Source organism: Phodopus roborovskii, unplaced genomic scaffold, assembly GCF_943737965.1.
Source record: "Phodopus roborovskii unplaced genomic scaffold, PHOROB, whole genome shotgun sequence".
NCBI classification, from domain to species: Eukaryota; Metazoa; Chordata; class Mammalia; order Rodentia; family Cricetidae; genus Phodopus; species Phodopus roborovskii.
The window spans coordinates 1,447,181-1,470,904 of NW_026126413.1; positions in this window are offsets into that span (position 1 = coordinate 1,447,181).

Genomic DNA, 23,724 nt, shown 5'->3' on the forward strand with positions numbered 1-23,724 from the left:
CTTTTTATTGATTACTTGAAGATTTTATAAAAACATACTCCATATTCAGATTTGCTTCTCTCCCCTCCTCTCAGTTCTCCTCTTTTTCTTGAACCCCTTCCATTCCTATCAACTACCTGCCATCCTAATCAGTCTTTTCCCCACATTCATGTTTTTTGAGATTTTTTTTTTTGTGAGCCATTTAAATTTTTAAGGTATCTATATGACCATTGGATTAGAATTACTGGGTAAACTACTTCCTGAATTTATCACATGTAAATAGTTTCTTTTTTTATTTAATTAAAAAAATCTTATTATATATACCAATCCAAGTTCTCTCTCTCTCTCTCAATCTCTCTCTCTCTTTCCATGCCCCCCACCAATCCCCCATTCCATTCCCCGTCCACTCTCAAGGGAGGATGAGACCTTCCATGGGAGATAATCAAAGTCTGTCACATATTTGGGGCCTGGCCTAGGCATTCCCCCTATGTGTCTAGGCTGAGAGAACATACCTCCATATGGAATGGGCTCCAAAAATCCAGTTCATTCACTAGGGATATATACTAATCCCACTTCCAGCAGTGTCATAGACTTCCCATGCTTCCCAACTGACATCCAAGTTCAGAGGGCCTGGTTTGGTCCTATGCTGGTCCCTAAGCTGTCAGTCTGAGGTTCATGAGCTCCCACTTGTTCAGGTCAGCTCTTCCTGTGATATTCCCCAGTATGGTCTTGACCCCTTTGCTCATTACTCCTCCTTTTCTACAACTGGATTCCAGGAGTTTGTCTCAGTGCTTAGCTATGGATCTCTCCTTCTGCTTCCATCTGCTACTGGATGAAGGCTCTAGGATGGTATTTATGGTAGTCATCAATTGCATTATAGGGGAAGGGAATTTAAGATAGCGTCTCCACTATTGCTTAGATTGTATTTTATAGTGACCTATAGGCCAGCTATTTCCTTCCTCTGTGATTGACTGTTGAAAGTTTTGTTGTTTGTAGACACAGTGCTAGTATCCATGACTACTATGTGTTCGTGATTATAATGAATTGGCAATCTTGTTCAACGATGAGTTTATAATTACAATGAAATTGTTGTGTCTCATCCAAATATTGCATCTCTTGCCCTTTTAAATTGTAAGAAATATTTTAAAAGTCAAAAGGCTAAGAGTCTTGCTGAGATATAATATCTTGTATATGACAGAATATTCACCCATTAGATTTCACCAATAAGCGCACCTAAACATGTGTACAATGACAACACCTAAATTTATTTTCTGAGTTCCACTTAATGTGAAATCAAGATCCATAACTTACTTTGCTTTATAATCCATAGTGAAATTCACCTATGGCTTTCTATATACATTTTCTACCATTTTGTTTGTTGAGAGAATAGCTATATAGTATGAATTAGGTTACCAAGGGAAAGATAGCTAAATAGAGTAGAAAACAGACAGAGATGAAAAACAGACTGCTTTGAAGGAAGGGTATTTTTCAGAATAACCTTAGCAAACCTTTCATCATCAAATGGTGTAAAGAGAGAAGATAAAACAATGACTGAGAAATTATACTGTCATTAATCCTACTTTGAAATGTAATGCTAATTTGAACTTGAGTGAAAATCACTGGTTTTAAAAAGTATATCCCTTTTAGTTTTTGATCAAGTGGTAAATACCTGTGGATATTTAAATTATTGTCATTTAATAAGAAAAATATGAAATTGCTTTTTCTTCCCTACTGTTACACTAATCAAGTGCAGTTTTTGTCAATTCAATTTTGTTTGGAATTTCCTACTGCAAATGAGTTAATATCTCCTTTTATATATCATTAAATATATATTGCATTTGAATTTGCTACATTCAAACTAATAAATGGTGATTAAAATATGGGAAATTAGAATAAAATAGCTAAATCAACTTTGCAAGTCCTAATTTGACTATTGTCCAGAAGTTTCAAAATTACCAGTATATAGTTTTTGATATAGTACATAACTGAAACACATGTGTATACATTATAATATATTTTTTCTCTTAATGTTTAGTTTAATTCTATAATATAAAACATATAAGAAGTAGAACACATAAAATTTTTGTATTATAAATTTTCTGTAAAAAAAATCTAATTTATTGTGTACATCTAGTTGTGTATGAACCAAGAATGACTTAATTGAAAATACTGTTACTGTCAATCATGATATCCATCATCTTTTTATTCAGCATTTACCAGGTTTCTATTCCACTGTAACTATTTTTATTATTCATTGATTGATTTATTCAATAGTAAGAAATCAAAATCACAAACCTAATTTGTAACCTAAATGTAAATGTTCTTCCTTACATGGATCAATACTCATTTATGTATTTATTGTCTTCTTTATTGATTGCTTTATTTTACATCATGTGTTGGTGTTTTGTCTACATGTATGTCTGCATGGAATTGGATTCTCTAGAACTGCGGTTACAGACAATTGTGAGCTACCATATGGATGCTGAAAATTAAACCCCATTCCTCTGGAGGAGTAGTCAACGCTCTTAATCACTAAGCCATCACACCAAGACTTTATTTATTTCTTTTTAGATTTACTTTCATTTTGTGTGCATGTATGTATGTACACCATGTGTGTACCTGGTTCCCACAGAGTTCTGAAGAGCACATCAGATTCCCTGGAACTATAGTTTGAATTGGGTGTGAACCACTAGGTGGGAGCTAATAATTGAACCTGGGTTTTCCATTATGTACGCCAGTGCTTTTAAGCACTGACCCATCTCTCTAGCTTGGGTACATAATTTTTATTAGTTTCACATGATTTTATTTACATTGCTAGCAAGAAGAGCTAAGGACAACTGAAAATAAGCTATTTAATTTTATTATTATACTCTTTTTAAATAATTTTTATTTAAATTTTAAAAAGCTTTTTTTTAACATATCAATCCCAGTTCTCACATCATTTTGTCCTCTCCTGTTTCCCCTACCAACCCCCATCCCATTCTCTTTCTGCTCTACTGGGAACTTAAGTGCCAGGAAGTGGTGGTTCAAGCCTTTAATTCCAGCAATCAGGAAGCAGAGGAAACCTTATGTCTCTCAAGTTCCAGGGTTTCCAGACCTAGTATAATCATGGCTTCCTCTCTAAACTTTCCCTTTATTCTTGTTGAGCATGCCATTCTTTCTCAAGCACTGTGCACCCAAGTTTGAATAATCTTATCAAAGCAATTACTCCCCACACAATGACTTTTGCGTTACCTGAGGGCAGATCTTGAACAGTGTTGTAATGGATGCTTTATCATATTGTTTTAGGTGTCAAAAAGATTGATACAAAAGATTCATTTGGGTTACTGATTATCAGCTCTAAGCAATGATTTTATTTTTCTGAGTCAGGCTGTGGTTGCAAATGCCTTTATCTCTGCAATTGGGAGACAGAGGCATGGAAATCTCAGTGAATACAATGTCACTCTGGTCTACAGAGAAAGTTGCAGAACAGCCAGAAATAGAGAGAATCACTGTCTCAAAAATTAAATCATAACAAAACAAAACAAAAATAAACAACAAACCAAACAAGCAACCTTCATTTTTCCTTTTTCGTACCTTCTTCGTACTGATGGATTTTTCCTGCGATGAATATGAAATGACCTTCTTCATCTCTTTTGATTGATTTTGGTTGATATATAACTTCTTAGATATTAGAATAGGTACACCTGCTTGCTTTTTGGGTCCATTTGATTGATAGATTTTTTTTTCCCAACCCTTTACTCTAAGATAGTGTCTGTCTTTGAAGCTGAGATGTGTGTGTAGCAGAAGGATTGGTTCTGTCTTCACATCCATTCTGTTAGCCTGTGTCTTTTATAGGACAGTTAAGACCATTAATATTGAGGGAAAGTGAGGACAATTGATTATTAATTTATTGTTTGTTTTGGGTTTGTTGTTGGCGGGGGTATTGTGAGATTGTGAGTACATTTGCCTTACTTTTTCTTTTGTGTTCTTGTAAAGTGGGATTATCTATTGCCTATGTTTATGTGAGTATGGTTAACTTTCTTGGGTTGGAGTTTTCCCTACAGAACTTTCTGTAGGGCTGGATTTGTGGATAAGTATTTTGCAGATCTGTTTTTGTCATGGAATATCTTGTTTTCTTCATCTATAGTGATTGAGAGTTTTGCTTGCTATAGTAGTCTTGTCTGGCATCTGTGGACTCTTAGTGTTTGTACCTTCTTTCTTTTCTAAGAACATTTATGTGAACACACAAACGGCATTACACCTTTACTATTATTTGTACTTCAAAGGCCTATTTAACATATGTTATGTTCCACCTAACATAAAAATTATTTCTTTGGGATATAGTTAGAAGGAAAGTACTGAGATATGAGTTTGCTGATAATAACTAAGATGTTTATCACTAAAATGAACATTGATTGTATTTCTGATGCATTTGCTTGTACTGACAGGAGGATGTAGTGTCCAACAAACAGTAATTTCTGCATACATGCTTTCAGGAACATTGCCTTACCCTGCTGCCGCAGCTGTGTCTTTTCAGGGATTTCCTACACCTGTCCTTGCTTTGTGGGAGGATTGTGATTGGTGTTCAGATGAGGTGAATGCACATAAATATGCAGACAGCAGCTTCGTCTATTCCTGTGCTCTAGATGAATTCTTTTGTGCAGAGAAGAATTGACTAATCTTTCTCACATGTGCTTTTTTAAAGGCAATGATTCTACATATTTATCTAAACCTATCCATATTTTATCTTGCCAAGCCTCAAATGCCCTGCCCATTATGAAATGTTTGTAACATGAGAGAGAGGGGTAGAGATGGTAGAGATTGAAATGAGGGGCTTGCATTAACTTATCTACTTTTGTATTTTTAAATATGCAAAAATCATTGAGATTATTGTAAATACTTTGGATGTCACTCTCAAAGGAGATATTAGAAAGTTCAATTATATGTTTATGCAGGATAAAATCAATATTAACAAAATGATACCTATGGAAACATTCAATGGGACATAGTTGAAACTAAAATGTCCCAGAAATAATATAGGGTCAAATGCTAGCCATATTGAATAAAGAAGTAAAATGCAATATTCTATGTCAATTCATTATGATGGAAAATATGCACTCAGAATAAACAATAATAATAGATAATCATGATTATAACTTTCAGGTTTTCTTTAACTCTTAAAAGGTGACTTTATAAAATAGAGAAGTATGATAAAGATTACTGATAATTGTTGCCGTACTTGAAACAAAAATAATATTCATTGTAGCATATTCTTTAGCACATTTTTAAGTACATTGTAGCCTATGAAATTTGATTTCTTAGTTAATTTGTTAAAAATTCTTAACTTGTCCTAAATCTATCTCTGTTTTGAAAATACACAGATCAATGAAATTCCCAAACCTGGTGAAATGCTGGATGCAACATTTAATATTTGCCTTTTTGAGCCTTGAGTCAACACTGTACAAATAACTTTTCTGCAATAAATAAAAGTTGCCCCTCTAATGCATCCTTCTAGGTAATAGGGAGTCTGGCAAAGTCTGGACTATACCCACCAGGCTCTTCCCATAAAAGGGCAAGAGCCTCACAAGGACCACACCAGATTCTCTGCAGAGAGGTTCATCTACACTCAGCTGCCAACTCTGACTGTGAATGTCTTTCCCCAAATTATTGCAAGATGCTCTTCATGGGTTTGGTCTTCTTTTGTCCATTTAATTTTCTTGTGTGGATATCTCTTATTTCCTTATCTTAACTATTTTCCAAAGTTGTTTTTGTTAGCTTCAGTTGTACAAGTACTGCACTTTTTCACTTTCATGAGATTTTTTTCTGTGAAGAAACTATAAGATGTTCCAATGTGGTTTTGTATAGGATATGTTTATCTAATATTTGTAAAAAGGAAAGAAACAGAGAGAGAGAGAGAGAGAGAGAGAGAGAGAGAGAGAGAGAGAGAGAGAAAGGAAGAAAAAAGAAGAAAGGGAAGGAGAGAGGGAGAGAGGAACGGAGGGAGGGAGGGAGGGAGGGAGGGAGGGAAAGAAATGTCCCTGCTGCCTTGCAATCACTTCAGACCCCCCCTTCCTTGTTTCCTTTTCTCTGTTTAGCCTTCTTTATTCCATCCTTCCCTTCCTTTCTTCCTTCTTCATTCCCTTCCTATGCTATGCCCCTTAGAAATATATAAATTATTTTTATGATACTAAGTAGAATCAATCATTAGTGTTCATGTGTATTATGATAATTTGGTTCATGTCAAAAATACATAACCTTGCATAAACACTAAAGTTTAATAATCTCTATTACTTTGAAATCTAATGGAGACAATAGTTGCTAAGTTAAATAAATAAAAAGATGAATATTTGGAATCCCATTGATTGTATGATAAATGTGAGAAAATATCCCTGGTGACATTTTTTTCAGCATCTTTATGAGGTATTCAGGATCAATTTTTCTTTAACTATATATCTTTGACATTGAATTTTGCTCTTTTTTTCTAGTAATTTATTATCCTTTGACAAAATATAAGAAGTAATGAGATTCTTGTTAAATTGTTATGGTTAAAATATATTTGTTCTATTGAAATCATTATTTATATTTTATATAGTGTCTTTTCTTTATTGAAAGTACATGGCTAAAATCACTTAAATGTGTTCTGTAAATAAATTCCATGCTAGAATTGATTAGACATAAAAAGCTACAATGGCTATTTTTATTTCATGAGATCCAATATATTTTCATATTTGAATAAACATTCAAAACCAGGTGATGTGAGACTAGAAAAGGTTTTTCTGTTTGCTGTAATAGAATAGATGCCACAAACTAGTCTTTTATTCTTATTTCAAAGGTAAAGTAATTACATTAACTAGTTTTATAACCTACATACTGTTACATTTTTAAATATTAATAAAAATCTCAAATTTTTAGGCATAAGAGTTGTTAAATTTATACAAATTCTTTAATTGAGAATTTTGTAACAAAAATGGTCTCTGAAATTATACATAAGATTAAACATAAAAAACAAACATGATTTGTAAAGTTTTATTTCTTTGTGAGAAAAAATTAATTTTAACATTTTAAGTGTAATCACATGCTTTAGTAGAAAAATATCACTTATAGCAATAAATATCAGACTTATGATTCCATTTGATGAATAAAAAAATATAGCATTCCACAGATCTGTTAAAACTGAACTAAGCTTTTCAGAATACTTTGTTAAAGCTTTGATTAATCATACTTTTCCTAGTCTAAACTTTGATGTAACCATTGCAAAAGTCTATACATTTTTTATGTATAAACAGACATTCACTTCATGCACCAAAATGTGTTCCATGAAACTAAAACTAAATCTCATCAGAATTTGTAAGCAAGTCTAACTTAATTGACTTGGTGTGTATCAGAATATAGCCCCTCATTTCACACTTATGTCTTAAATTGATATTTCTACAAATTCCAGTGCTCATGTAGTCAAAAGTAATATTTTGTGATAAAGTAGCTTATTTTACTCAGCTTAATTTTGGAGTATCACAGTGAAGTTTATTGTCTGTGTATGACTGAAATAGAGAACAATGTGCCCGGTGCATGCCTGAATTTCCATTTCCATGAATAAGAGTTGTAGTTTTCCGATGTGCTGATTGGGAAAGCTTGTCCTTTCAAGGAGTCCCTGAAGAGTGGCATGAGTTGCAGCAACAAACAGAGGGCTGCAATTAATGGAGCAGGAGTGTGTTGTAAGGTATATCAGAAACTCTCATGGGGACAGATTTTATATGGAATTGAATACCATGACTCTCAGATCACTGGCTCGCACTCAGCTCACCAAGGATTATGCCCTCAGACTGTAAAAAAATTGAAATGTTCAAAGCTGCAAACAACAGAAGAAGGCTATCCCACAGCATGTCTTTTTATTTTACCTAGCCTCTACAGAGTGAGGCGCCATCTTAATGCCACGTCTACTGTTTCATTATTACCAATTCAATTACAAAAGGATTGACATAAAACATTGAATGCTTTTTCTTCAAAACTGATATGTCCTCAAAGATATAATTATATATATATATATATATATATGTATATATATATATATATATTTTCTTATTTTAAGTATCGATCCTAGTTCCCTCTCCCTCACTTTCTCCCATCCTCCCTTCCTCCCTCCCTCCCATGCCTTTTGACCCCCTTTCTATGCCACTCCCCTCCCCAGCACTCCACAGGGAGGGTGATGCCTTCCAGGAAGGATCATCAAAATCTATCAAGTCATTCAGAGGAGGGTCTAGGCCCTCCCTCCTGCCTCTAGGCTAAGGTTGTATCTCTCCAAAGGGAATGTGCTCCCAAAGTCCTTTCATGCACTAAGGATACATCCTAGTTCTACTGTCACAGGTCCCTTATGCAGCCCAGGCCTTCATGGTGTCTGAGTAGGTACAATCCTGGTTTCCCAGCTATCAGTATGGGGGACCATGAGCTCTCCCTTGTTCAGATAAGCTGTCTCTGTGGATTTTTGTAGCCTGGTCATAACCCCATTTTCTTATCACTCCTCCCTCTCTGCAACTGGATTCCAGGAGTTGGTCTCAGTGTTTAGCTGTGTCTGTTTCAGTTTCTATCAGTTACTAGATGAGGGCTCTATGATGGCAGATAAGTTAGTTATCAATCTCATTATCAAGGAAGGACATATAAGGTAGCAATTTTACTGTTGAGCAGATTGTTAGTTGGGTTCATACTTATAGGTCTCTGGACATTTCTCTAGAGTCAATTTTCTCTTCAACCCTATAATGGTTCTCTCTAATATAGTATCTCTCTCTCTGTCTCTCTCTCTTTTTTCTCTCTCTCTCTCTTTTCTCATGTGTATTCCTCCCCTGACACAATCTTCCTAGTCCCACATGTTCTCCTCTCTTCCCCTTCTCTTTTTCCTAACTCCCTCTCAAATCGCTGCCCCCCCCCACAATATACTCAGGAGATCTTGTTCCTTTCCCTTCTGTGAGGGATCTTGTATGAATCCCTTAGGTTCATTCTTGTATCTTAGTTTCTCTGGCGGTGTGAATTATAGGCTGGTGATCCTTTGCTCTATTCTAAAATCCAAATATAAGTGAGTACAGACCATGTTGCTCATTTTGTAACTGGGTTACCTCACTCAGGGTGTTTCCTCAAGGTCTATCCATTTGCCTGAGAATTGAAAGATTCCATTGTCTGCCCATGCAGAGTAGTATCCCATTGTGTAAATGTGCCCCATCTTCTTTATCCATTCTTCAGTTGAAGGACACCTAGGCTCACCCTTTAAAGTAGCCACAAACAGCATAAAATATCTTGGGGTAACACTTACAAAACAAGTGAAAGACCTATATAGCAAGGACATTTTGTCTTCAAAGAAAGAAATTAAAGAAGATACCAGAACATGGAAAGCTCTCCTGTGATCTTGGAAAGGTAGGTTAAATATAGTAAAAATGACAATCTTGTCAAAAGAAATCTAAAGATTCAATGCAATCCCCATCAAAATCCTAACACAACTCTTCACTGACCTTGAAATGGTAACACTCAACTTTATATGAAAAATAAAAATAAAAAGACCCAGGATAGCCAAAACAACACTGTAAAATAAAGAACTTCAGGAGGCATCACCATCCAAGATGCCAAGCTCTACTATAGAGCTATAGTCCTGAAAACCATTTATAAATGGGACCTCCTCAATCTGAGAAGCTTCTGTAAGGAAAAGGACTCACTTAACAAGGCCAAATATCAGCCCACAGCCTACGAAGAGATCTTCACCAACCCGACATCTGATAAAGGCCTGATCAACAAAATATACAAAGAACTCATAAAACTAGTCACCCAAACTCCAAATAATCTTATTAAAAAGTGGGGTACAGAAATGAAGAGAGAATTCTCAATAGAGGAATCCAAAATAGCTGAAAGACACTTAAGGAAGTGGTCAACATCCTTAGCCATCAGGGAAATGCAAATCAAAACAACTCTGAGATACCATTTTACTCTTGTCAGAATGGCTAAAATTAGAAACATCAATGACAACTTGTGCTAGAGAGGATGTGGAGAAAGAGGAACACTCCTCTACTGCTGGTGGGAGTGCAAACTCGTACAGCCATTTTGGAGATCAGTATGGCGGTTCCTCAGGAAAATGGGAATTAGTTTACCACAGAACACAGCAACCCCCTGTTAGGCATATACCTAAATTATCCACATCCATGCAACAAAGACATCTATCTGTTCGACTATGTTCATAGCAGCATTATTTTTAATAGCCAGAATCATGTAAACAATTGCATGAATTAATAATTAATGGATAAAATGTATTAAATTGAAAAAAAACTGTTTCAGTCATTAATTCATTGACTTTTCAAATAAGGTTAGTCCGATGATTGTTCTGAAGCTAAGATGCACCCATGAGATATGGGATACTAACAATGTGAATGGAACATATATAAATATATTCAATGATTAAAATATTCCCTTCACTTAGCAAAGATTTGCTAAGTATTTGATAGTGGACTGGGAAGATGTAGATTTTAAAAAGAATGGTAATTTCACCATTCAAATTTAAATCAATGGTCCATGGTTACTCCTTTTCTAATTTCTGTTATATTGGGAGCTTTTTAGTCATCATTGACATGCACATATCAAGACAAATGATCATTAAATGGTAATCACCCCTATATTTAGAAACATTAAAATCACAGTGAGACACAAATGCTCCCATACCATGTGAGATATATAAAGGAAGAGTTAACATTTCCAAATTCCAGAAAATGATGCTCAAAGTCAGAAATCCCTCTGAAAACCAGAAAAATGTTAGTGAAATCTGAACTATATACCAGAAGTTCCCATACTAATAATAAAAGGGGAGAAATAGAATCATATAAAAGAAAACATTTGAAACAACCCAATGTAGTAAGAATGCTCCAAAAGATAATTATAACAAACCACAGATAAATGCAGCATAAATTTCAGAAAGTTTACAGAGACTCATGTCATATAAGAGTAGAAATATTTGAAAGAACAGAGAAGAGTGTTAAAAAACATTATAATAGAGCATATATAGTAATGTCAGTTCTCTCTTTGGTACAAGGCAAGAAGAGAGGTTTTTTAATACTAAAGAGACTGAAAATTATCACAAGAAGTTCAGTAACCAGAAGGGAAGGAGAAATAAAGATATTAGGAAACCTGTCATCAGAAATCTTGAAAAAATAAAAGCATCAAAAAACTCAAAATAAATGTAAAATTATTTTTTTTTAATTTTATCAAATTAACAGGGTTTTTTTCACTTACCTTATATACTGATCAGTTTCTCCTCCCTACTTTACTTCTATATTCTCCTCCCAAGTCCATCTAACCCTTTCCCCATCCACTTCTATTCCATCTGCAGACGCCCCCCCCCCCCATGAGTTTGAACAAAGCATGGTACATCAAGTTAAGGTAAGACCAAGGTACTGCCCCTGAATCAAGGTTGGGCAAAGTCATTCATCGTGGGGAACAAGTACCTAAAAGTCAGCTACATGCCAAGGACAGGTCCCCATCTCACTTCTATATACCTTAAAAACATACTGAGCTACATAACTGTCACACACATGCAGAGAACCTAGGTCACTCTCATCTAGACTCCTAAATGTTGGATCAGAATTCATGTGCTCCTACTAACTCAAGTCAGTTGTCTCTGTGTGTTCCTCCATCTAAATCATGCCCCCACTTGTTCTTTTGCTGCAACAGTGGGAAATGAGACTCAACATGCCTACTTTGAGTTTATTTGTGGAGGGAAAAGAAGGGGGCTAGATGATGGTCAGCAGAGAGCAGAAGAAGAGATGGGGATAAGGGGCACTTGCTTAAATGGGGAAGCTTGCACATGCATACTGAGTCCTTACCCAGCCTCATAAGGCATGGCATAACTATGACTTGGTCATGTCAGGCATCATTAAGAAGCAGGGTCAGCATAATGCCGCGTTTTCAACACTCCAGGCTCCTATAATTTTTCCTCCCATTCTTCAAGATGACTCCTGGAGCTAAGCCAATGCTTGGCTGTGGAACTCTGCAACTGCTTCCTTCAGTTATGGGATAAAGGCTCTCTGAAGACAATTAGGGTAGCCACCAATCTGATAACAGTACATGGCCAGTCTAAGCACCCTCTCCACTATTGCTAAGAGACTTACCTGTGGCAATCCTTGTGAGTTCCTGAGATTCCCTGCCAGTGGGTTTTCCCCTAATGCCAAAATAGTCCTGTATCAAAGTTACTCCTTTATTATTCTCCAACTCTATTCTATCTCCAACTTGCCTCCCATACCAAGCCTACTAAAGCCACTCTCTCAAGTTACTATCCCCAACTATCAAGTTACTATCTCCAACTTCTCTCCCTATGTTTACCGTGTTTACCCAGGGAAGTCCATGCATCTCTCTTTGGGCAGTTATCTAGCCTCTGTGTGCCTGTGCTGTAGGTTGGTGGTTATCCTGTACTTTACTCCTAATATTCACTTATAAATAAGTACACACTGTTTGTCTTTCTGCCTCTGTATTATTTCAATCAGGATGATTTTTAGCTAGTGCAGTCTATTTGCCTGCAAATTTCATGAGGTCACTATTTATATTTTTTATACTAGAGTAATTCTCTGTTGTATAAAAATACCATATTTTCTTTATCAATTTTTTGGTTGAGGGGCATCTAGGTTGTTTCTAGATTTTTTTCTATTATGAATAATGCTGAAATGAACATAGCTGAGTAAGTGCCCTTGTGGTATGACTGAACATCCTTTGGGTATAAGCCCAAGATTGTTATCACTGTGTCTTGAGGTAGATTGATTCCCATTATTCTGAGAAACCTCCTCTTACTCAACATCCTCTCTAAATTTAGCTGTCCTTGGTGCTTTTGATCTTAGCCAGTCTAACAATGATAAGATACTATTTCAGGGTAATTTTGATATGCATTATTCTGATGATGAGGATATTGAACAATTCTTTAAGTGTATTCTGGCCAATTGAGATTCTTCTGTTGAGAATTCTCTGTTTAGATATGTACCCATTTTTAAAATAGGATTATTTGGCATTTTGATGTCTAGTTTTTAAATTCTGTATATATTTTGGAGAGCAGCCCTCTGGCAATCTAGATTTGGTAAAAATCTTTCCCCATATTTTTGGCTGTCATTTTGTCTTATTAATAGTGTTCTTTGCCTTATAGCAGCTTCTCAGTTTGAAGAGGTCCCATTTATTAATCATTGATCTCAGTGTCTGTGCTGCTTGTGTTATATTCAGGAAATTTTGATCATTATTGCATGGCCTGGTTAGTGTTTTCATCTGTATCATGCCAGAAAAGTATGGTAGAATTGTTTAGTAGAGAAATCTGTCCACCTTGTTTTGTCAATAGGCAAATTACCTAATTCTCTTCCTTTAAATTTCACCTCTTGTTGGATCTCCTACCTTCCTGTAGGGTCATAAACTCCCCACCAATCTCTTAGAATATAACCAAGAATGCACATTTAAGATCAAATAAATAATAATGAAACACCACTAAAATATTTGAAATATCCAAATTTCATAGTGTTGATACTTCCTAGAGCTGGTAATAGAAGGAACAATAGAAAGTGTTTGTAGCTAGAAGAAGAAAGAAGGTCATAATATTTAGGAAGTTCCTGAAACTTAATAGTTTTTTTTTCCATTGTTTACATGCTGCTCTTTGAAAAGTTTAATAAATGTGTAAGATGTATGTTATTTACATTCAACAATAACTCCATTAGTACTTTCAATACATTTGACTCCTGATTTATTTTTCGTTTTATATGATCACATGCTAAATGCGTGAAGCTGGAGCTGAATAAATACATGAAGATGTACAAGGATCAGTACAAGGTTATATAGTCAGTAACACTAGCTAAGAAGCAGGAGGTCACTGAAGTTGCTATACCTTTCAAAAACAACCAAGCTTGCTGGATAAAGATTTTCTAATAATAAAGCTATTATGTCACTTGATTCTTTAAGTATCTCTTCACGTTCTGTGATTTTAGGCTATACTATTACATCTAGCCCAATTACTCTAAATCCTAAACTACATTTTGATGTGAAATACTTGCTTACCAATAATGTCAATTATTAATTGAGGCATTAGTTGAAATATTAATATTTAGCTGACTATCAATAATTATCTAACATTGTATGATGTTGTATATAATTTCTATGATATTGCAGAAATGTGAATCTCAGTTAGCAAGTATAGTCATACAAGAATATTGTATATCTTTATATTTAGTATTCTGATACTGAACTTCTGATCTCTGGGAACTTTTTCTCAGTGTGTGTGATGAGGTTATTAGCTTTTATTCAGAATTCCAAGACATAACTGGTTTGTTTATCTAGTATTATGTTATCAATGTAAACCTTTTAATGTGAGACTCTGTTAATGCCAGGTATTGGCAGGCTTTGAATAAATAGTCCTGTTCTTTAATATCCTCCTTGATATCCAGGAGGTTTGGTTAAGACAGCTGGCTGGCCTTTGTTTGCATTATCTTTACATCCCTGAAGTCATAGTGTTGTCAGAATAAAAGAAGCAGTGTGAGACCTGTCACTTTCAGGAAGCAAGCAATCAAACAATTACCATTAATTTCTGGCCAGAAAAAAAATCCCTCCTAAGGATCTTGTTATTTTTTGATGGCACTCCCCAGTAGTTCTTATATCTCAATATTACCCAGTTCATTAGATATCTTCAGTGAAGCAGAAGAGTGTACTAAAATCCCAGTAACTACTTCTTTGGGGATTAACTGACTGTCTGTAAACATTCAAAAAATAGGAGTCAATGCTGGCTGTATATGTTGCATTTAGAAAAAGAAAATCAACTACAAAATGAATTTAAGATACTACTTTATTTTTAAAACATTTATTGCCTTATTGCCTTTATTTGCTCATTTTTATGTGTGTGTGGTAGTAGGGGTTGTTTTTCAGAAATCAGAGCACAAATTGAGTAAATCCTCTGCAGTGTGGATCTTAGGGAACAAACTAAGATAAGTAAGACTTGGCAGTGAACACCATTATTCACTGAGCCACCTAAGCAGGATTTTGTTGATAATAAAATGTTTCACATTGACAGCATTAAGTCATTTAATTGTAGAGTTATATGATGAACTAGTCTTTTCTTCTACTTCTGTTTTATTGAATGTAGTGCTTTCATACAATGCATTCTGATTACAGCTTTACCTTTCCTTACTCCTCCTAAATGTTTCCAACCTCACCTCTCACCCAAAACCACACTCTTTCATTGCTCTTAAGAAAATGAATAGACATTTAAGAAATAATGATACAACAAAATATTATAAAACTAAAACTAACAAACCAGAATAAAATGAAACAATTAAATAAATTAAAAGAAAAAAATACAAGAAACAGATTGACATGGAGACACACAGGTCCTAAAAATACCCATAAGATAAAATAAATTAAAAAGTCATGGCAAGGCAACATTGTCAGATAAAGTACCCCAAAAATACAACTGAGTTACTTCTGTGTTGACCTTAAAAGTAGTGTGAATACCCAATGAGACTCAGTTAAAGATAACTTACTTTTCGTTGGTAAACTGTTGTCAGTTGTAGACAGCATCTAAGTTTGGAATATGGGCTTATGTCTTTTTTGTCTCTCAGCGGAAAGGTGTCAGCTGACTGAGACCCATGCAGGACTAATGTATACTGTCACTTGCCTCTTAGCATTCATTGGCTCTCTTGTGTTAAGAAGGGTTTGTCTTCATCTCCTCTGGCTCTTACCATCGTCCTGAAACAACTTTTTTCACAGTGCTATGAGTTGAAAGAAAGGGATTTCTGGCACTAGGAAAATGTCCAGAGATCTACAAGGATGACAATAACTAATAATCTAAACAATAGTGGAGGGGCCACATTAAATGCCATTTCATGATAATGAGATTGATGACTACCTTATACACCATCCTAGAGCCTTTATCTAGTAACTGATGGGAACAGAAGCAGACACCCACAGTTGAACCCTGAGCCATACTCTTGGCATCCAGTTGCAGACAGGAAGGAGGGATGAGCAAAGGAATCAAGACCAGTCTGGAGAAACCCACAGAAATTGCTGACCTGAACAAGGGGGAGCTCATGGACTCCAGTCTGACAGCTGGGAAACCAGCATGAGACCAACCCTGATTCCCTTAATGTGGTGTTAGCTGGGAGGACTGGGCAGTCTATGTGGTCAATTGTAGTGGATCAGTATTTCTCTCTAGTATACTAATGACTTTGGGAGCCCAGTCCACATGGAGGGATACTCCCTCAGCCTAGACACATGGGGGAGGGCCTGTGCCCTGCTCCAAATGATATGACAGAGGATGAAGCCTCCCAGTGGAAGGCCTCCCCCTCCTTATGGAGCAGAAAGGGGTGGGGAACGGTGGGGAAAACAGGGGAGGCAGGAGAGTGAGGGAACTGGGATTGACATGTAAAACAAGCTTATTTTAAATTTAAATTAAAAAAAAAAAGAAAGAAAGACATTTGATGGAGGCATTCCCTTTAGCTTTCTGTGTTCTCAGGTCTCTTACTCGGTACATTGTCAAGCTGTGGGTCTCTGTGTTTGCTAACACCCACTGAAGGAGGAAGCTTCTCTGACGATGGCTCTTGATGAAGGACAGTGATCTATGAGTGTAGCACAATGTTGTTAAGGGTCATTAGATTGCAACATCCCATTAGCAGAACATCAGTATTTAGTTTTTCCCTAGTCTGTGGCGTATCTATTCTACCTGAATAGTGTTGAAGTTGGGTTCCATCTCATGGAGTAGGTCTTAAATCCAATCTGATAGGGGTTGGTTACTCCACAAAGTTTTGTACTACTATTGCACTATGGCATCTTGAAAGCTGATCATCTTTGTAGATTAAAAGGTTTATAGTTGATTTAGTGCTTATCTATCACCAATGGTAGCATTCAGAATATCTGCTAGTACTTCTAGTATCGTAAACACTAGTCAGTATAGGTGAAGGGTTTAAGTATGCAAGTGCTCAACTTCAAAATTTCCAATGAGTTATTTAGGCATAATCTTCAGCTATCAGATCTACGGTCAGATGGTGGATAACAAACAATAGCGTTAATAGTCTGCATTAAAAAGGATAAGAGGATTTACCTAGGAGGGGTAAATATAATATATATTTATCAATGGTCAAGTGTTGGGGGACTAGAAGCAGATGATCTAGATGGAAGGGTAGGGAAGAAGGTGGTGAGAGAAATATTACTAGAGGGAACAGCTAAAATTAATATCATTTGATTGGTTGCATATATCAAATATAGTAGAAATATATATGTATATTTGTATACATGAACACACACATACATACATACATACATACATACATACATATATATGGAGAAGGAGCCCCAGTTAGGCATCTGTCATCACCAAATTAAAACTCCAATTCCATGAATGAGTTATATCTAATCAATTTGTTGTCCAAAAGGGTCTCATGAAAACCCCAAACAACCCAGTCTTAATACTTTTTGATCTTCACTTTCCTGGTTTTATTTAGGTTTGCTATGATAGCATTAATAAATCTAAAGCAAATTAATCCTCATATAAATATACATATGCATAATTTTTTTAATAACTAAATTTAAATCATGCAATGTTATTTGGTTCTTTAAAGAGTTGTTTCTATTTATTAGGAGGTAAAATCTTGTCATCTCATATTCTTTCTGTTCTTTGCCTGCCTGCAGTTGCATGGCATTTGAAGTCCCATTAGGGTAATTTAATATCTGACTTTCAAAATGTCATTTTGCTCCCTGAAGTAAACACAAACCTTTAATATCTATGTCACTGCTATGTACTTATAATTATCATACATATCTCCATTTAATTAGTATATTACAGCATTTCAGTTTCTAATGTACAGGAGACAGTAGAGTGATAAGAACATTTCAAGGTTTGAGATACACACACACACACACATACACACACACACACACACACACACACACATATATATATATATATATATATATATATATATATATGTATGTCACTGAGATTAAATTCTGCATCTACTTTTTATCTAGAGAATTCTTGGCTAGGCAAATTACTTAAGCTCTTTCTATATTATTAACATGAATCCACAATTTTCTTTAAGTTTTTTAGATGTCATAATAATTCAGTTCCTTATAGATAGATAGTATTCTTGAGTCTTGATAACATTACTCCATGAAAGAAAAGAGAATATGCACATATTATTTTTATTTCATGCTAAGTGCTTGAATTCTGAAAGCAGACATATCTAATAAAAGGAATACAAGTCATATGATTTCTCAGTTGTTTGTAAGTTTGATAATGTTAAAACTCTATCATATTCATTTATCCTCTTCCACAGTTTCCTTTCTGTAATTTTCAGTTCTGTTTCCCATTAGTACAAATGCCTTTTGTACTGCTATCTTATCACCTTAGAAAGAAATCCATAATCAGCTATTTGGAATATATCTAAAATATAATATAGTTTATTTGTTCCCTATTTTCTGGGTCATGAAATCCCTGAACTTTGTATGTCACTTTACCAGTCAACAATATTTCTCTGCTTCCAATAAGTGCAAATTAAAAAGAAATAGCCTGGAGAAAGAATTAAACTGCCAGATGTCCTCCTTAACAGATAGACAAAAAAGCCCAATATTTACATGCAAATCTCTCTATCTCTCACTCTCTCTCTGTCTCTCTCTGCCTCTCAAACACTCACATATACACATAAATATATACACCTATATTTATGGGATCCTACAAAAAATGTAGCAGGGTTAATGAGCATCAGGAAAGAAGCTAATATACATTGTCCACGCACCAATTTAGATTCATCATATATAGACAAATACACACATTTTTAACAAATGAAATGCAAATTAAAAATTATAAATATATTCTAGATGAAATATCATTTTGTTGTTTAAATCACTCTTAATTTCTATAGTTGTGAAATCATTTTTATTTCTGAAAAAATTAGTATTCAAGTTTGAACAGAAATTCATGATTAAAAGTAAATAATATATAATGAGAAATATTTTATTTTAGTTAATGAGCTTTTAATATTTTCAGATTATTTTTTCAATTATGTAATCTAAATTCATTGGTATTTAGAATAAAATGCAAAACATTTGAAAAACACTAAAATAGTTTCTTGGCTACAACTATATTTTAACAAATATCATCTGACTTCACATTAAGAAACTTTTTTGTTTCATCACTAGCTAAAACTTGCTAAGACTATTACTCAAAGAGTAATATTTGGATGGCTCTAGAAAAAATAGCAATATTAAATATCTTATTATGTGTCATGCAATACAAAGTAGGGGTCAGATATGAGGTACATTGTGAGTAATCGATGAGCAGGATGAGAATCAGACATGAACTCTGGTGTGAACAAACAATGTTCCATTGGAAGGGTGAGACTCACACATGAAGTTCAGAATGAATATTGAAATCATATGCTGATATGCAAGTAATAATTCAGCTTGCCATGAATACTTAATGTACAGATTGATGCATCAGATATGAGCGACATTGTGAATATTCAATATATACTTTGAAATCATGTCATATCTACCTCATGGTATGGCAACTGTTTTGCATTTATGAAGCACAAAGATCATTTCTTTTTTAATTTTACCTCTTATCTTCATGGTTTATGTTTCAATTCTGTTGACATTATTCTCTCTGTGATCTATGATGATTCTTCCTTTCTAGATAAAAACATTTTCAGTGGAAAGTAAGAAACAAGTAATAAAAAATATAATCAACTTTTTCTAAGATAATTTCTGCTGGGTGTGATGCAACAGATCATTAGTCCCAGAACTCAATAGGTAAAGGTGAATCTCTATGAGTTTGAGGTGAGCCTTGTTTAAATAGTTTCAGTACAGCCAGGGATATATATACACTACACAAGCACACATACATACATACATATATATGCATACACAAATATATAAGATATATACATAAGTGTGGATATTTACATATATTACATATAAATATAGATATGTATGTATAGAGACAGACAGACAAAGGAGACTCCAAAAGGAGACTAAATGTTATATAAAGCATCATATTTTCTATCCCTTTCATAGTCATGGATGTTTTATAAGTTGTTTTTCCGTTGATGTGATAAAACATCCATCATTTTGTGGAAGTATAGCAGAGAGAGTCAGAGTGATAGCAGGGTAAAGCTGAGATTTCATATCTATAATTGCTAGCACAAACAACAGAGAGTGAACTGGAAGTTACATAATGCTTTCTGATTCAGGCCCAGGCCTTGGTGAAAGACTTCTTACATTAAGATATCACCTAAACACTCACAAATAGCACTACTTACAGGATGCTGACTTTCCAAGTACCTGAGACTATATGGGACATTTCTCATTAAAACTACCATAATCCACTCCTTGGCTCCAAAGTCTTGTGGTCATATCATGAAAAATGCCTTTGCACTAAATTCAAATCTTCATAGTTATTCAGTCTCAATGGTGTTTAAAAGTCTAAAGTTTCTTCTGAGAATCAAAACAACATCTTAACTGAAACTCCATGTAAAATCAAGTATCAAAATATATATTTCTAACATATAGTGACACATAGATTTTTTTTTCTTTTGCTTTAATAAAGACAACTTTTAAAAGCAAGAGTCTGTTTTGGCTGATACCTCCAGAGGAATTAGCATCCATCGAGACAGGGAAGTATGGTAGCAGAAAGAAATGGAAGCCACAGTGGAAACCTGAGATCCCACAGTCTCAATTATAAGCAGAAAAACAGAGTACTAACTGGAAGTGTTGGGAGGATTTAAACTCTAAAATACTACCTCCAGTGTCATACTGCCTCCAGAAAGGCTGTATCTGCAAACCTCTCCAATCAAGGCTACCCACTGGGCATCAAGTGTTCAAGTAGCTGTGCTTCCTAGGGACATTCTCATCCAAAACAATTACAGAAGTAAAGATGTGAGTTCTTTGAGGATAAGAGTATTTTGACTTGAAGCTGTTCTTTTTGTCAGACAAAAAGCCACATGAATAATGTAATATTTTTATTATATGAGAAAAAGGCATTATGAGAAACTGTTTGTTAATATTATTTTTACTAAGTATAAAAAATGAGAACCTAAAATGCTACAGAATACTTAGGCTCATAATGAAATCATCAAAATTACTAAATTAATAAATATTAAAATGTTATTTATTATGTAATTTTATGTTAATTTGGAAATATGCAGAGCAGTTAGGTTGTATTTAACAAGTTTTAATTAAATGTTAAATGAGCTATAGATTTCTTTGTAATTAAATATAAATGCGAATTTATCTTTTAATTACAAGTTATCTCAGTTACCAGGCAAATTTAGCATTCTCTGATAAGATAAATAAATGGAAGTCTCTATAAATATATTATTCTTTAATTAACTTGCAATAAAGAAATAATTTTTTCTCTATTGAAAGTGATTAAAGTTGCATCATTAAACCACGCATTTGAGAACTCTTTTATGTATAATAGCAGGTACTTCTAATTACTAATAACAATTTAAAAACGATCTTGAAGTTAAATATTGCCATGAATCAAACTGTAAGATAGACTATATCTATGAAGACAATAACAAATATAACAAATAAATAACAAATAAAATCAGGGATGGTGATGCCTTTTACTCTAGGTCTAAAATCCATATATGAGCAAGTATATACCATTTTCCTCTTTTTTGTGACTGGGTTACCTTATTCAGGATGGTTACTTCCAGTGCCATCCACTTGCCTGCGAATTCCAAGATTCCATTATTTTTTTCTGCAGAGTAGTACTCCATTATATAGATGTGCAAAACAACAAAAAGGGTTGTTTTGGCTATCCTGGGTCTTTTGTTTCTCCATGTAAAGTTGATTATTATCCTGTCAATGTCAGTGAACAATTTTGGTGGGATTTTAATGGGGATTTCATTGACTCTGTAGATTGCTTTTGGCAAGATTTCCATTTTTACTATGTTTATCATACCTATCTGAGCGTGTGGGAGATCTTTCCATTTTCTGGTATCTTCAAACTAGCCGGATACAATACAAACTCAAAAAATAAAATAATAATCAGTTGCCCTATTTTATTCAGACGACAAAGGGGCTGAGAAAGAAATCAGAGAAACATCACCCTTTACAAGAGCCACAAACAATATAAAGTATCTTGGGGTAATGTTTACCAAACAGGTGAAAGACCTATATAATAAAAACTTTGTGTCTTTATATTGTCTCTATTTCAGCTTTGACGTCTTGCACTGTTTGAATTATTTTAAGTTTTTTTCTCTGTCTTTTCCTCAGTTCCTTAAATTTTGTTGTTTTTTTTTATTTCCTTAAGGAATTTTCTCATTACCTCTTTGAAGGTCTCTATCATCATCATAAACTTATTTTTAGGGTCATTCTCTTCTGCTTCATCTGAGGATTTTCAGCTCTTGCTCCTGTGGAGTTTCTAGATCCTGCGGGCATCATATTGATCTTTCTGTTGTTGACTGTGTTCTTATACTGTTATGTACCCATCTCCTCTTCCAGTGTGTGCTGGTGTGGTTTCTCCTTCATTTGGTGGGTATAGGACCATGGTTTTTCTTCTGGCGGGTGCAAGCAGGCCTAATACTCTGATGGCTCTCCTCTACCACTGGGTGGTAGTGGGACTCCTTCTGTGATTGGAGGCTTGATCAAGATGCTGTCAGACTCTGGATAGGCCAGTCCACTGGAACGGGCTACCTTGAAGGCAGTCCTCAGTCCTTAGGATGCTCAGAGCACTGCTCTACAAGGTGGTCTCCCCCAATGAGGGGAGGCATGGCCAGGATGTTGACAGATTCCAGATAGCCCATTCCACCGAAACAGGTACCCCTTTGCTTTTGCAGGTCCCAGGGCTCAGGCATCTTATAGTAGCGCCCCAGAAAGTAGGCCAGAAACAGATCCACTCTTACCCCCTCCCATGGTACTAGGATGCAGGCAGACTTTGGATGGGCTGGTCTGCTGGGACAGACTCCCCTTCCACAGTTCCAGTCCCCCTAAAATGTTTGTTTTTAGATACATGAATTTCTGAGGTTATTAAAGTTTCAAACATTCTTATGGTCTAAGTTTACTCCAGATTTTACAGGCATCTATTATCTGCCTTTTTTTATGACATGAATTTCAATACAGGTTGATAATGCTAATATATCTAAAACTTTCATATCTTTTTCTAAAATAAAAGTTCACCTAAACTTCAGAAAATCAAGAGAATCATAAAACTTGGATCTATTTTTCACAATACAAATGCAGTTCAGATAGATACATCTTAAGGTTCCCTATTTCTCTTTCCTGTTCTTTTTGGGACTCATCTCTCCCCAACTACTAGAATTAATGGAAACAAAAGTCTCAAATTTAATATTTGTCTTTAACTTCCTAAACCTTAACTTCTATTTCCAGTTTATAACTTCCTTAACAGACTTCCATTTGTCTGACAGACACATTCAAGCATCGGTTAATGAACAACACCTGCCCAAAATGACTGAAAGCAGACATAGATGCTCCCTGTCCCTTCAGCTGGGTCAGGGGGTCAGAGAATCACATGTTTTTTGATGACCAGTCCATTGCCTGAATTCCCTCCTTTTCTTTGATCTTGCATTCCACACTTTCTGAGTCTTGACATTGTCCTAGTTTCAGCAGTAAGTAATTATAGAAGAGAATATGTAGCCTCTTGTCTCCCAACAAAATGAAATATTAGATCAAGAGGAAACTCCCCTTCATAGCGGACATGAGATTAAATGAATAACTGGTCCACATTCTCCTTTCCAGTTTCCTTCTAGATAAAGAACTCTGTCA